Raw genomic sequence first — 15,592 nt, 5'->3', positions numbered from 1 at the left:
AAACCCTAGTCTGCCATGATGAAGCCCCTGGCCCACAGAACCACATCAGGGTCTCCTCCTAGCCCCATCTAGCTCCTCCTAAGCCTCCTAGGTTATATAGGTCACCTCAGACAATAGCTGGTACTTCTCACTTCTCCCTTGTGGGAAGGGGTCTTGTGGTTCCTTTCCTGGCAGCAATAAAACTTTCTTTGTTCTCTGTACCTGGATGTCTGCATGATTTTCTGGCAAAGTGTAATTTATTCTAACAATTCCTTATAGAATCATTTTTGAAAAATGTGGTTCTGCCTAGCACTTTGGAATGTTACAAGTATTATGTTGGAATGGCATAGTTAAAATCCAGTTTATGCCAGGAACCAGTGGCTCATGCCTGTAATCCTAACTACCCAGGAGGCTGAGATCTGAGGGTTTTGGTTCAAAGCCAGCCCAGGCAGAAAAGACAATGAGACTCTTGTCTCTAATAAAATATTCAAAAGGCCAAAAGTGGCACTGTAGTGCAAGTGGTAGAGTTCTAGCCTTGATCACAAAAAGGCTCAGGGAGAGTGCCCACACCTTGAGTTCATGCCCCAGGACTGGAAAAAAAATCCAATTTACTATCATCTCACAAATCCAAGGAAGGCTATCTATTTTTGGAATGTTCTAACTATGCAAAGCACTTTATCGTACACTTATAAAACAACCCACAGTTTTCCATAGCTAGCTATGTTTAGGGTTGCACAAAGCAGCTAATTCTTGCTGGATCATTATGGTAGGTTCAACAATGGTTTCCCAAAAAAATAGTTACATTGTAATTCGTAGTACCTGTGGGTGTTGATGGTAAAGAAAGAATATTTGATTAAGAATCTTAAGACTAGATTATTCAAATAGATCCCTCATGGCTATAATCATGACTGTACTTAAACTAAACACAGAGAAATATAGAGTACATTATCTCCTTCATTTGTGGTAGCTACAATGTGCCTATAACTTTCTAAAAACCAGAGGGTAAGCAGTGGGTGAGCAAGGGGTTACAAATGAATTAACTGAAGTGTGATAGACTCTATGATAGAGAGTGCAAATAGAATAATTCTTTAAAAAACCTCTTCAAAGTTCTTTAAAAAGTCAAAGTCCAACAAAATAAATACCAGGAAATGGGTACTAGTAAGAAGGGCAGGTGAGGCCAAGTGGAGGGAATGAAGAGAGAAGGGGTAGAATACAGGCAAGTATTAATTGTGTATTCCACAGAATTGAGAAATATAAGGGAAGGAATGTGTCAAAAGTGGTGATGATGTTGAAGTGACAATACAGATTAAGATGCATTGTCACAAACTGCTGGGCTAAATGGCAAATTTAATGCATAACCCAAAATTAAGATAAATGAGGGAAAGGTGTGTTGGGAAAGATGGATGATTAAGAAGTTTTACAAAAGAGTTTCCATTCACCAAAGCATAGGTAGATTTCATTAGAGAGGAGGTAATGTGATGAAAGCAGAGTTGGGGTGATTATGGTTTGGTGATGGAAGAAGACACCACAGAGAAAGAAATAGTAATGGTCACTAGAAGCTGGAAAAAATAAGCTAAAAATTTGCTGTAGAAACTTGGATCCATAAGTATATTTCAACAAGGAATGTGATGGTTATAAGCCATCAAGTTCTTTCCACAGAGCACACTTAATTTCCAAGAAAAAATAATGCAGCTAAGAAAAATCAAACAACCATTACCTTAGAATAGAATTGAAGTGAAGATCATCAGTAATGGAACTGAGTGAAAACAGGGACTTTCAAGTGGATATCCTGGGAAGAACTCAGAAGTACTGCTGTACATTCCTCTAAGCATGGATTCTTTAGTCTAACCCTGATGGAAAGCGCACAAGTCCACACCAAAGGATATTCAGGAATATAAGTGGTTGTGATCCTCAAGACTGATAAGATCAGGGGACTGAAGGGACTTTGGAAGATTTCCAGGGAAGAGGAGGAAAGGCAGATCCAGGAAAATCTGACCTAGACTGAACTATTATGTGACAAAAGACAATGGGGGATAATTGTCAGTATTTGACATGAGCCTAAGAAAGAATTAGACTTGTATATTAAGGTTATCTTCCTGGGGTATGAATGCTGATTTCTTATTTGTTGCAAGTAAATAGAAATACACAAGAGAGTATGTTTCTTACTTATTCAATTTGCTACAGATGGATCAGGGAACATCTACTTTGTGTTATACTTTTAACATTTCTTCTTGAAATAGTTTCCCTTTAAAAACTCAAACAGCACTTGTTGAGTACAGACTGAAAATGTTCTAACACCTTTAACAAGGTGGGTTTGTCTCATTCTTATAGGCATTAAAAACAGTAATTAACCTGGCATGGGTATCTCACACCTGTAATCCTAGCTACTTAGGCTGAGATCTGAGGATCACAATTTAAAGATCATTTAGGCAAGACAGGCTGTAAGACTCTTACATTCAATTAAGCACCAAAAAAAGCTGAAAGTGGAGCTGTGGATCAAATGATAGAATGTTAACTCAGAACAAAAAACTTAGGGACAGTGCCCAAGCCCTGAGTTCAAGCCCCAGGACTGACACTACACACAAAATAACAATATTTGTGTTATCTTTTTTCTTTTTCCAAGTACAATTTAAGACCCTGGGACTGAATCCTGCATTATGAAAAACAGGAATCCCTGGGTCCTACAAGACTCTCTGACAATAAATCTTCCATTTGTGGTCTCAGAGAAGACTATCTGGGGTATGATCCTGAGTTGCAGAAAGAGCACGGGAGGATAGTGATTTAGGATAAAGATGGAGGCAGTGTGATTAACAGTGTAATTGGCCTACCAGCCTGCAAGTGATAATCAGAATTTGGGCAATCATTGTCTGACTGGACAGTGTCAGAACGTACTCTGTGCACAGTGAGTGGTCTCAGAGGCACTTGTGAGTAACAGCTCAAAACCAGATGATACTGATTAACATCATTGGACACCTTCACATTTCTGTTCTCAATTTTTTTCTATAAACTTTAGTTACAAACAGCATTCTGATTTATTAAATAACATGTAATTCTCCAAAAAGAAAATCTATGATGCAAAGTGTGTGGGCACATATACAGCTACTTAAAGCATATTGACCATCATCAGTACCAATTTTGATGCTATTGTCTTTCTTTGTTGGGACTGAAGTTTGTATTCAGGAATTCAAACAATCTGGGTAAATGACCACATTCCAGCACTTTGACTCTAGCACATTTTTGAGGGAGAATCTCAGGCTGTACTGAGGGTGCTCACAGAACACAGTACTCTTACCTTCTTACCTATGCTTTCCATATAATCACAGTTATAGACTTACAAGTGTGAGGTTTGCTAAATTTTTGCCCTGGCTGCTGAGGAAAAACATTAAAACAACACTATTTTTTTACCTGCCTCTATTTACATTTTATTGGAAAGGTGACATATGGAGGATTTACAGTTACATGAGTCAGGTAAATAGTACATTTCCTTTAGAACAGTGTCACATCTTCCCTCCTTTCCTCCCAGTGTTGCCTTTTGAAATTTGAAATCATCTTTGGAACTCCTCATTTTACAGTATTGAGATCTCCATGAAGAGCACATGTGTCCAGTGAAATACGACATTTACGGAAGAGTGAGGCATGGTGCTTCCATAATCATAGCTAGCTGGAAACCAGTGAACCTGACAGGGCTCACTGTGACCCCAGAAGCACATTGCCTTTTGCTTGCCCTGGTTGAGATGCATTAGAAAATCTTATAGTGCAGATTTAAAGAAAAATGAATGAGACAAAGGATGCCTGTTTTCCTTTATATATGGAAGCCAGATTTAGCTTATAAATTTACTAGTAAATAGGTTAGTTGGTTTACAAATATATACAAATATATTCATTGGAACATGGTAGATTCCAGGGAGCACTCAAATAGTATTATTCCTTAGAATGGTGAAGTCAAATTTCACCAAAACAAGAGTAGAGGGCAGGCACTTGAATGAAATGGAGTGGGATCAAGGGCAAAGGGGAAGAAGAATGAAGCTGAGAAAAGGAGAATGCAGATAAGAATTCAATGCAAAGCCAGGTGCTGGTGGCTCACACCTGTAATCCTAGCTACTCAGGAGGCTGAGATCTGAGCATCTCAGTTCAAAGCCAGCCTGGGTAGGAAATTCTGTGAGACTCTTACCTACAACAAACCACTAGAAAACTGGAAGTGGCGCTGTGGCTCAAGCGGTAGAGCAATCACCTTGAGCTGAAGAGCACAGGGACAGCACCCACACCCAGATTATAAAGAGTGCACAAAGAGTGGGTAGGGATGGATGGTGAGAATGTTTTAAGGGAAGACATTGATCAAGATGATTGTATTCATAACTTGCTTTTTAAAATGGCAATTCTTTTGTACAACTGCTGAAACATTAAAACTTGAGAAACAAAATTAATGATGGAATGGTAAAGTAGGTCCTCTCTGTGTATGGGTACTCATGGGACAGAGAGAGAAAACAGAGTTAAAGTAGGTAAATATGGTCGAAATACTAGATGAACATATAAAAATGTTTCTAATGAACATTCAGCGGTGTAATTGTGCAGTGATAGAAACCACATGAGTCTAAGAAGTGAGGGTATGTAATGTGTAAAAGAGCCAGATCATGATTTTCAAGGAAGGACAGCAAAACTGTTTTGAATTAAAAGCAGACTGAGATCTAGACCAGTTAAGGCAACCTGTAAGTGGGTCCTTTTGTTACAAATGCTGTTACAATTGTCAAAGTCAAAATGGTCTTGCAGTCCACAGGGCATGATTTAGAATATAATCATTTTATTGGGTCATATTAGAGAATGCCCTGTTTTTAAGAAATTTTTAGTGTGTAAAACTATGTGGGCATATTCTGAAATGAATGAGAAGAAAATACATTTTTTACTACACTTACAACCCGTCTGTAAGGGTAAAAATGTTTCAAATAATTTACAATACAAAATAAAATTGCTTAACCATATGCTGAAATTATTCTTCCTTTGTAAGACAAATCACTTTTCTACAAGTATCCAAGATAATAATGTTTCCTCAAGGATATGACCCTTAAAAACCCATATGTTTCTTAATGCCCACCTAATAATTGCCTAAGTCTTGCTCTTGTTTAGGGACCTCCATATTCTGTCCTTTGAGTGTGGCCTAATTGGAAGTTCTTACCAGTAATGATAAATATATTTGTCAAAGAGAAATTAATTTTCACTTCTTCCAGCCAAGCAAGATGGAACCAGAATTAGGATAAACCTAAAACCCTGGACTAGTCATGATCTATTGCAAAACAATGACTCCCAAGTAAGATTCAAATCAACATCACATCACTGAGTTTGGAAACATAGAGAGGAACAGAGAAGACAGAGATCAAAAGCTCCACTAGGAATGTAAGAATGCCAGAAAGTCCTGACACCTGATGAATCACGAAGGACCCTATGAAAAAGGCAGTGTCTTCATTCAAGTCTTTATCTTCTTTTTCAATTGGAGCCTTATCATGTCACAACAATAATCAGAGCGTCTGGTCAACCAGAAAGAACTTGGAAACCCAGAAAATGTGGTATCACTCTTTAATATATTTCATTGCTCCCAGAAATTAGACCACTCACATAGTGCTCCTTCAGTCATTCTGACAGAGTGGACAATTCAAGTATCAAATTTCCTTTGGAGGAATGGGGGAGTATGATGGAGGGGCTGACACGATGTATTGAACTAATAAACTGATTTGGAGAATGATACCTTCTTATGCTAATACTTAATAAAAACATAATTTACAAGGTATCAATTATTTTCATCATCATTACCATGTGGCAACAAAAGTTTCAAACTAAAAAGTTCAAGCCTAAATTTCATAGACTCTATGTGTTTCTTCATTGGATCTATCCTGTTCATAGGATAGATCACAGCAGTAGTCCATTCCCCAGGTCCACAGTGGGGCCAACCCTGCTGCAGGGAAAGAGAGCTCAGTTGCTCCTCTATTTTTGTTTGACTTCAGGTTTGAAAGCCTGCAAAACTGCCCACATTGGCTTCTTCTGGCAGGTCCACTAGATAGTATGTTGATTAGCCACATAATGTTTAGGTGATGTTCTTGGAGTAAACTGGCTTCCCTTGCTCCTGTGTGGAATGGCTACTCTTGCTGATAGTTGTAAATATGAATAACAGGCAGAAAATGCACATTCTGGAATTCAAATTACACAGTTTTATGAAGTGTTATGGAATAGATTCCTGCAAAGCTTTAAGAAACGCATCCAACAAGGCCACTGCTAATTAAGCCTGCAGAAGCATCCCCAACACCTGTGGCTTCAGTTTCAGGAGACTCTCTAGCGAAGAAAGATATTCCTGTAACTCAGAAGTATTACAACTCTGTAACAGTACAGATACCAGAGACCAAGGCTCTTGGCCTGCAGCCTTTCCTGTATGGACTATGTCACATTTGTATTTCTTGAGGATTCATCCATTGTGTTATCCCAAACCACCAATCTGATCTTGGATATAGATGCAATGTATATTTTCCCACATACAAATTCACATTTTGTGAAACATCAGGAGAAATACATGACCACAGAATACATTGCAAACATATTCTTTGCAAACAAAAGTTATTTATCTCAATTCAGATGAGAACCACCCACTTGGTGGTTCTTCTTCAGAAGTCTCAAGTAAAATTCTAGGACTAAATTATAATGGGAATCCAAAGGAGTATTTCATTTATAGACTTTTAAAGAAAATAATAATCTTCTTATTTGCAATAACTACTATATGTTTAGGAAAAGCAGAAAAGGTCAAAAGCTATGTACTTATGACCATAAGATGACATTAAGTGAATTGTTTATAATGTACGTATAATGTACTATGTGATTTTGTTTGTTTCTTTGGTATCTTCCTCCTCACAGTATAACCCGTGTTTCACTGTATTTTTGGGGAGGGGAAGGGAAAAACAAAATGTTTAAATAGGGATACAGGTTGACCCATTGTAAAAATGAGATGTACATGACACTATACTGAATATGAACTTTACAACTTCGGCGCGGGGGGGAGGGTGGGTTGAGGGGTGGGAAGGGGTTGGGGGGTTAGTTGTAGTTGGGAATTGTAGAGAGCTGCGAGAGGCCACACCTGGAAGATGGCGCCGGCTTCCGCCCTCCGCCTTCCCGATGGCGAGTGCTCTCTGTGGTAAACAACAACTTATATGGCTAAGGCAAAGAATCTGGCTTGCTTCCGCGCACCTGAACCTATTGGCGGTTCCCACGTGGCGTATCAGGGTTGGCTACCCAGCGGGTACTTAAGGCTGTGGGGAATTCTCCCCGGGGTTGGGGTCAGAAGATTACTAAAAGGTCCTGAATAAACTGCAGAGAGAAGAGTTCGGTGTCGCGTCTTCCTTGCTGGTCGAGGCGGTAGCGAAACGTGGTGGCCCGTACGGGGAACTCAGCCATAACCCCAACGAGGACTCAGAACTCTCTGCGGTCAGGGTGGTGCACTGGTAAGTTCCCAGGTAAAAGGGGAATCCGCGACAAAAGCGGGGGTAAGTCCCCAGGTAAAAGGGGAATCCGCGACAAAAGCGGGGGTAAGTCCCCAGGTAAAAGGGAAATCCGCCAAAAGAGCGGGAGTAAGTTCCCAGGTAAAAGGGGAATCCGCGACAAGAGCGGGGGATTTTTGCTCTTCTCGGTAGATAAAGAGAGAGTGAGAACCCGGGGCTAGTCAGTAGAGTAGCCAAAAGTGAAAGTAAAAGTTTGTTTACCAGCTTTAAATGTTTAAAACATGGGCGCTTCTTCTTCGCACCCAATTTTTTTGGCTCTCAATGAGCTACTGCACTCAAAAAAGTTAAAAATAAAAAAGAGTACTTTAGAGAGATTTTTGAATGAATGTGACATCATTGCCCCATGGTTCGCTGTCTCCGGAAGCCTCATGGTGGCCTCTTGGGAGAAACTAGGGAGGGACCTAGATTTTGCCTCTGAACAAGGAACGCTTAAGAGCGGAGTGAGACCAATATGGAAACTAAGAGGCTGTCTCGAGGACCAGCGTTGCAGTGAGGCGGTAGAGAATGGTCAGGCCGCCTTAGAAATGCTGCAGGAAGAAAGATTGGAAAGGGCAGACAGCGAAAAGGAGGAGAGCAGGGGGGGGTCATACCCTGATTTTGCCGAACTAGAGACCTCTGAGTCTACAGACTCAGAGGAACTACAATCACTCATAGAACAAATAGAAAAAAACAAAGATAAGAAAGAGGAGGAAAGGGAAGGAGAGAGAGGACCCAGATAAAGACAAATACATGCCCTCCGTGCACCGCCCCACACCCTCGGCCCCTCTGCTCTATGCGGAGGACCCCGGGAGTGGCAGCCCTGGCTGTTCTTTCAGCCCAGGCGTGTGGAAAGCAGTCAGAACCGAGTTACATCTAGCCTGTCCAATATTTCAGGATCCACAGGGACAGCGATATCATGAACCCTTAGATTTTAAGGTTATAAAATCTTTAGCTGAGTCTGTGCGGACATACGGAATCACAGCCTCCTTTACTGTAGCCCAGGTGGAGGCCCTAAACAGACACTGCATGACACCCGGTGATTGGAGTGGGCTCGCACGAGCTTGTTAGAGGCCAGGTCAGTATTTAGATTGGAAGGCCTTTGTGATTGAATTTGCTAGTGAAGAGGCTGCGGCCAATCAGGCTGGGGGAAACCCAGCTTGGGACAGAGATATGCTGCTTCGACAGGGGAGATTTGCCAATCAGCAGATAGGCTACCCGGTTCAAGTTTATGAACAAATCAATAAAATTGGCATAAAGGCATGGAAGGCCTTACCAAATAAAGGCGAGGTGAGTGGCAATCTCACCAAAATCCTGCAGGGCTCTATGGAGCCGTTTTTGGACTTTGTTGCTCATATGGTCGAGGCTGCTGGCAGAATTTTTGGTGACCCAGACGCAGCCATGCCATTAATTAAACAGCTTGTTTACGAGCAGTGCACTAAGGAATGCAGAGCCGCCATAACCCCATATAAGAATAGGGGACTTGAAGCATGGATGAAAGTTTGCAGAGAGCTGGGCGGACCACTAACTAATGCTGGATTAGCTGCTGCTGTGGTGCAATTAACCCAGAAGAAAGGGGGAGGCTCAGGTGCGTGCTTTAGATGCGGCAAGATGGGACACATAAAGCGTAATTGCCCTGAAAGAGGAAGTGTGATAGAAACAGGAAAGGGACAACAGCCTAAGCGGCTTGGGCTGTGCCCTAAATGTAAAAGGGGGAAGCACTGGGCAGTTGAATGCCGATCTGTGAAAGACATCAACGGTCGAACCTTAACGCAGGCCCATTCAAAAAACGGGCAGCAGGGCCCCCGCCCTCAGGGCCCGCAAATATATGGGGCAGTCGAGAACCAGGACAGGAGCTACTACCCAGAACAGTGGCCGACCCTCCGGCACCCCAAGGACCGCGGAGAGCCACTGCGGGCTCAGCAGGACTGGACCTCCGTGCCACCACCAGACTCGTATTAACTCCCCGAATGGGGGTCCAGTTAGTTGACACAGACTTCCAAGGACCCCTTGAGCCTGGCACGGTGGGATTGTTGATAGGGAGGTATCCACAATTCTGCGGGGCCTTAAGGTGCATCCTGGTGTGATTGACCTAGACTATACTGGAATTGTAAAGATTATGGTTGAATCTCCTAAAGGAATTTTAGCCATCTCCCCAGGAGATAGAATTGCTCAGCTTTTGATTTTACTCAGTTTACATGACCATTTTGCGGCTCAGCCCAAGCTAAGAGGAAAAGGGGGTTTTGGATCCACGAGAACAGACTTAACATTCCTGTCTCTTGATTTGGACCAAAGACCAGTTCTTGAACTCAATGTTGATAATAAGAAAATTTTGGGTCTTTTGGATACTGGGGCAGACAGGAGCATTATTGCCAGAAAATATTGGCCATCAGGATGGCCTGTACAAGCGTCCTCCCAAACCTTACAAGGTCTGGGATATGCTAAGGCCCCTGACATGAGTGCGAGACAGCTGCACTGGAGTGATGAAGAAGGACATTCTGGTATAATACAGCCTTATGTGTTAGAGCTCCCGGTTTCCTTATGGGGCAGAGACCTTATGAAAGAAATGGGATTTAAATTAAGTAATGACTATTCCCCTGCATCACAGGACATGATGGTGCGTATGGGTTATCACCCCAGTTTTGGACTAGGTAAATTTCTACGAGGGAACAAGGAGCCTATTAAAGTGTACCAGAGAAACCACAGGCAGGGCTTGGGTTTTTCCTAGGGCCACTGGGGGAGGGATCCTCATATCCTGGAAAACAGAGGAGCCGGTGTGGGTGCCTCAGTGGCCACTTTCCTCTGAAAAATTAACTGCCGCCAGGACATTAGTACAGGAACAGTTAACCCAAGGACACATTAAACCATCAGTATCCCCGTGGAATACACCCATTTTTGTTATTAAAAAGAAATCTGGAAAATGGCGTTTGTTACATGATTTACGAGCCATCAATAACCAGATGCAAATTATGGGCCCCGTACAACGAGGCCTACCTTTGCATTCTTCCCTGCCGGCCTTTTGGCCCATTATTGTGATTGATATAAAGGATTGTTTTTTTTTTCCATTCCCCTACATGATCAAGACAGTGTGAGGTTTGCTTTTACTATTCCCTCCTGCAATCATGAGGAGCCAGATAAAAGATATGAGTGTGGGTAGTTTTGCCTCAGGGGATGGCCAATAGTCCTACTATGTGCCAACTTTATGTGGATGAAACTCTTGCCCCTCTTAGACAAAAATATCCCAAATTAAGATGCATTCATTATATGGATGATATTTTACTAACAGCAAAGAGTAAACATATGCTGGAAAAGGCGTATGTGGATTTGATTGAGATGCTAAAGCACAGAGGACTGTTTATAGCTCCTGAAAAGGTACAGCAGGACCAGGTTATAGATTACTTAGGAGCGAAAATATGTAAAAATTGCGTTACTCCACAAAAGGTAGAGTTGAGAAAAGATAATCTAAAAACCTTAAATGATTTTCAAAAATTGTTAGGAGATATTAATTGGGTTAGAAGCTATTTAACGCTACCAAATTATGAGTTGAGACCCCTTTATGCTATATTACAAGGAGACTCTGCTTTGGATTCTCCTAGACAGTTAACCAAAGAGGCAAGAGAGACTTTACATAAGATAGAAGAGAGATTACAAAATGCCTGCTTACAGAGAATACAGGAAGACAAGAGTATTACCCTGTGTATACTCCCTACCTTGTCTCAACCTACTGGGTTGTTGTGGCAAGAAGGCCCGTTGTTTTGGATTCACCCGAAAATATCACCGGCCAAGTCCATTGAATGTTACCCTACTGCTGTGGCTGGTGTTGCACTCTCTGGAATTCAACAATGCTTACAGTATTTTGGAATTGCCCCGTCTATCATTATAGTTCCTTACACCAGCCATCAAGTTCAAACTTTGTGTGCTACTATAGATTATTGGGCTATTTTACAATGTAGCTTTACTGGACAAATAGACAACCACTTTCCAAAACATCCCCTTTTGGGGTTTTTCAAGGAACACCCAATTATCTTTCCTAAGGTAACGACTTCTCAACCTATTGTAAGTGCCCCTAATGTATTTACTGATGGCTCAAAAACGGGATGTGGTGTATACATGGTTGAGGCACAACGACCGGTACAACACCAGTTTGAGCCCGGTGCTCCTCAGATGGTAGAGTTGAAAATTGTTATAAAAGTTTTTGAAGCATGCCCGTTTTCTTTTAATTTAATATCTGATTCTGCTTATGTTATTAATGCTCTCAAGGTTTTAGAGGTTCCCGGACCTATTAAGAGTTCCAGTCCGGTTGGTCCATTGTTTCAACAATTACAACAGTTGATTTGGCAGAGAAAATCATGCTTTTATCCCTTGCATATTCGGGCTCATACGGGCCTGCCAGGACCCCTGGGCAAAGGAGATGATGTAGTGGATCAATGGACCAGACAAGAATGGGTATTTATTAGCTCTGTCTTAGACAGAGCCAAAACCTTTCATAAAACATTTCATGTTAATGCAAAAGCACTACAACAAAAATTTCAAATTTCTCGAGCCGATGTGAGACAGGTGATATTAGACTGTCCTCGATGTGTAATTTATCAGCATCTGCCTAGTGTTGGGGTTAATCCCTGGGGTTTGCTCCCACTAAAAGTTTGGCAGATGGATGTGACTCACATCTCTGAGTTTGGACACCAAAAATATGTACATGTGTCTGTGGACACCTGTTCAGGTGTTATACATGCCACGCCCTCGGCTGGAGAAAAGGCACTCAATGTTATTGCCCATTGCTTGGAGGCCTGGGCAGCCTGGGGAAAACCTTATCAACTTAAGACTGACAATGGACCTGCATACACAGGACAACAGTTTGCCTCCTTTTGTCATCAAATGGAGGTGCAACTTATACATGGTTTGCCCTACAATCCCCAAGGCCAAGGCATTGTGGAACGTGCTCACCACACGATAAAAGAGTGCCTACAAAAACAAAAGGGGGGAATTGGCCATGGCCGTACCCCAAAGGAAAGACTTTCTCTTGCTCTATTTACTATTAATTTTTTAAATTTGGATGCTCAGAGTCAATCCGCAGCAGATAGACATAATGAACCTTATGGCCCAGCAAAAGGGATGGTAAAATGGAAGGATGTATTGACAGGGCTCTGGCGTGGGCCCGATCCCGTACTGACATGGGCACGAGGCTCTGTTTGTGTTTTTCCTCAGGACAAACAAGATCCGGTGTGGGTGCCTGAACGCCTCACTAGAAAAGCCCAGTGTGAAGAGGCACGAGATGCGGGGAGTGATGGTCCTCCTGCTCATCCTTGCGATGGTGCAACCGGGAAGACCAGTACTGAGATGGGGAACCCTGTCTGTGTTCCCGAGACCGATGCCCGTACGACATGATGCATAACTGTTTCCTTGATTACAGCCTCTTCGGGTTCTGGTGCCGTGACTCGTGTTGTGGCAACTGCTACGGGTTGCGGCGGTCAAAGTGTTAAACCTAAATTTTCTATTACTCACAGGCCTACCTCTGTGCGTGTATCCCCTATTTTTGTTCATTGTGAGTATGGAAGAACTTACCTCGTGCATTAACCCAATGCTGGAATGCCTCAAAGTTTAAATATGCTTTAGTTACCCGAATGCCTCGTTGGGTGTCTGTGCCTGAGGATGCTCCTAATGCTATGACCCAATCATCTTAAGGAGAAGGGCTGGGAAGGTGGCTCAGTGGTAGAGTACTTGCCCTGCATTCATGAGGCCCTAGGTTCAATTCCCCAGTACCATATAAGCAAAAAGAGAAAAAAGCCGGAAGTGGCGCTGTAGCTCAAGTGGTAGAGCACTAGTCTTGAGCTGAAGAGCTGAGGGACAGCGCCCAGGCCCAGAGTTCAGGCCCAGGAAAAAACCTATTTAAAAAACGCTGCAAATTTGTCTAAACAGTTGTCTAGTTATCTTTTAGGTAATTGAACTGGGGAGTTCGACAGCCTGATGGAACAGCTCAGGGTTGCCATTGTCATGGTGAACTCGACCTGAGTGGATGCCGGATTGGGGGAGGGGTTATCTTCATGGATCTCCGCTGCTATGAATCATCTTAAGGAATGGGCGGGTTTAGGAGCCCTGACAGGCCTTCTGGTGTTAGCCTCCTTGGTATGTCTGTGGTGCATTTGCCAAACTAGAGGTTCTCAGCGTCGCAGTGCAGCCATGATTATCCAAGCCTTTACAGTCATTGGAGCAGGTTAGTCCCCCCAAGCGTGGCTTGCCACCCTAAAACAATGAACACAGATTGCAAAGCCAAAGTACTGCAGTCGAGAGGCATGAGTTTTGCCCTCGAGGAGAGCATGTTTGATTGCACACGGGTTTGATTCGCCTTTTCCCGTCCTTGTGAAAAACGAATCAATGGACAGGCTGAGTCATCCCTAGAGAAGGCGCCCTCTGGGAGAAGGCTTGTATGCAGTCCTTGCATTGCACAACAGGGATCAGACCTCTGTTCTCATCTGTGTTCTTTAAACAAAAAAGGGGGAACTGTAGAGAGCTGTGAGAGGCCACACCTGGAAGATGGCGCCGGCTTCCGCCCTCCGCCTTCCCGATGGTGAGTGCTCTCTGTGGTAAACAACAACTTATATGGCTAAGGCAAAGAATCTGGCTTGCTTCCGCGCACCTGAACCTATTGGCGGTTCCCACGTGGCGTATCAGGGTTGGCTACCCAGCAGGTACTTAAGGCTGTGGGGAATTCTCCCCAGGGTTGGGGTCAGAAGATTACTAAAAGGTCCTGAATAAACTGCAGAGAGAAGAGTTCGGTGTCGCGTCTTCCTTGCTGGTCGAGGCGGTAGCGACAGGGAAGGAAGGGATGGTAGGGGGAAAATAAAGGAGGAGGCATCAATGCTCAATAGGAAATGTACTCATTACCTTACTCATGTAACTGTAACTCCTCTGAACAGTATTTTTACAATTAAAAATGTATAAAAAAACATTACTACTGACAGATTACATATGGGACTCATGTTTTTCCTTAGTAAATCTCCACAATCTAGGTTCCCCAGATCTTCCTTTAAGTCCAGATCTGTAAGTGTTTAACTACATGATTTAATACACTGTTACTTTGTTGCCTGTGGATAAACTAGAACAGAACAGAAAAAAGTGGAATGATGTGATCCAATAGAGAAGGTTGAGCAGATTGGGAGACCAGACATCATTCCCATCTCCCTTTAAACTCCCTTTCAACACTAGGCAAACTCAGTTTGTAGGAATGCAAGTTAGCATAGCCAGTATGGAGGACAGTAAGGAAGTTACTAAAATACCTAAAAAGAGACATACCAGATGATTTGGCTACCTCACTCCCGGGAAAACATCTGAAGGAAATAAAGCCAACATACAAAAGTGATATTTATAAAGGAATTTCTGCATATATAGATTTATTGTGATACTGGTATCACTAGAGAATATTTGAAATTGATCAATTGTGCTAGAATCAATTAGAAAGTAGTGATGAACTGGTCCATATATGTATGTATATCTGTGTATATGTGTATATATATATATATACATATGTATATATACAGAACATATATAAAGAAACATGAAATCCTGTAATCTACAACAAAATGAATGGAACTGGAGGACATTCTGTTAAAACGGGCAAAACGAAAGGCCATTATGTATGGTCTTTCTGATTCAAACAAACAATTAAAATAGAAGAGTAACTATGTGGGCCTGAAAAGGGCTCCAGATCAGGAGGCAGGAGGGTGAGCACAGGGGAAAAATAGAAGGACACGATCAATGTACATAATATATATTATGTATGTTATATTATGTATAAATAGATTATGTATATCAATATACATAATATATATGGAGAATCCCAGAATCTTATTAATAGATACTGCTAAAATATGTTAATACAATAGATATCAGAAAAGCAATGACTAAAATCTGAAGCAATGAATCTGTTCTTTGTATTATAAACAATTCCTGGTGGTAGCTCATACATGTAATACTAGCTATTCTGGAAGCTGACATCTCATAATCCTAGTTCAAAGCTGGCCTGGGCAAGAGACTTTGTGAGGATCTTAGCTCCAATTTACCACCAGAACTGGAACTGTGGCTCAATATGTTGGAGTGCTAACCTTGAG

This window comes from Dipodomys merriami, unplaced genomic scaffold (genome assembly GCF_024711535.1).
Source record: "Dipodomys merriami isolate MVZ:Mamm:240054 unplaced genomic scaffold, mDipMer1.0.p SCAF_204, whole genome shotgun sequence".
Lineage (NCBI taxonomy): Eukaryota > Metazoa > Chordata > Mammalia > Rodentia > Heteromyidae > Dipodomys > Dipodomys merriami.
The sequence above is the reverse complement of the archived record's forward strand: the minus strand, read 5'-3'. Positions refer to the sequence as shown.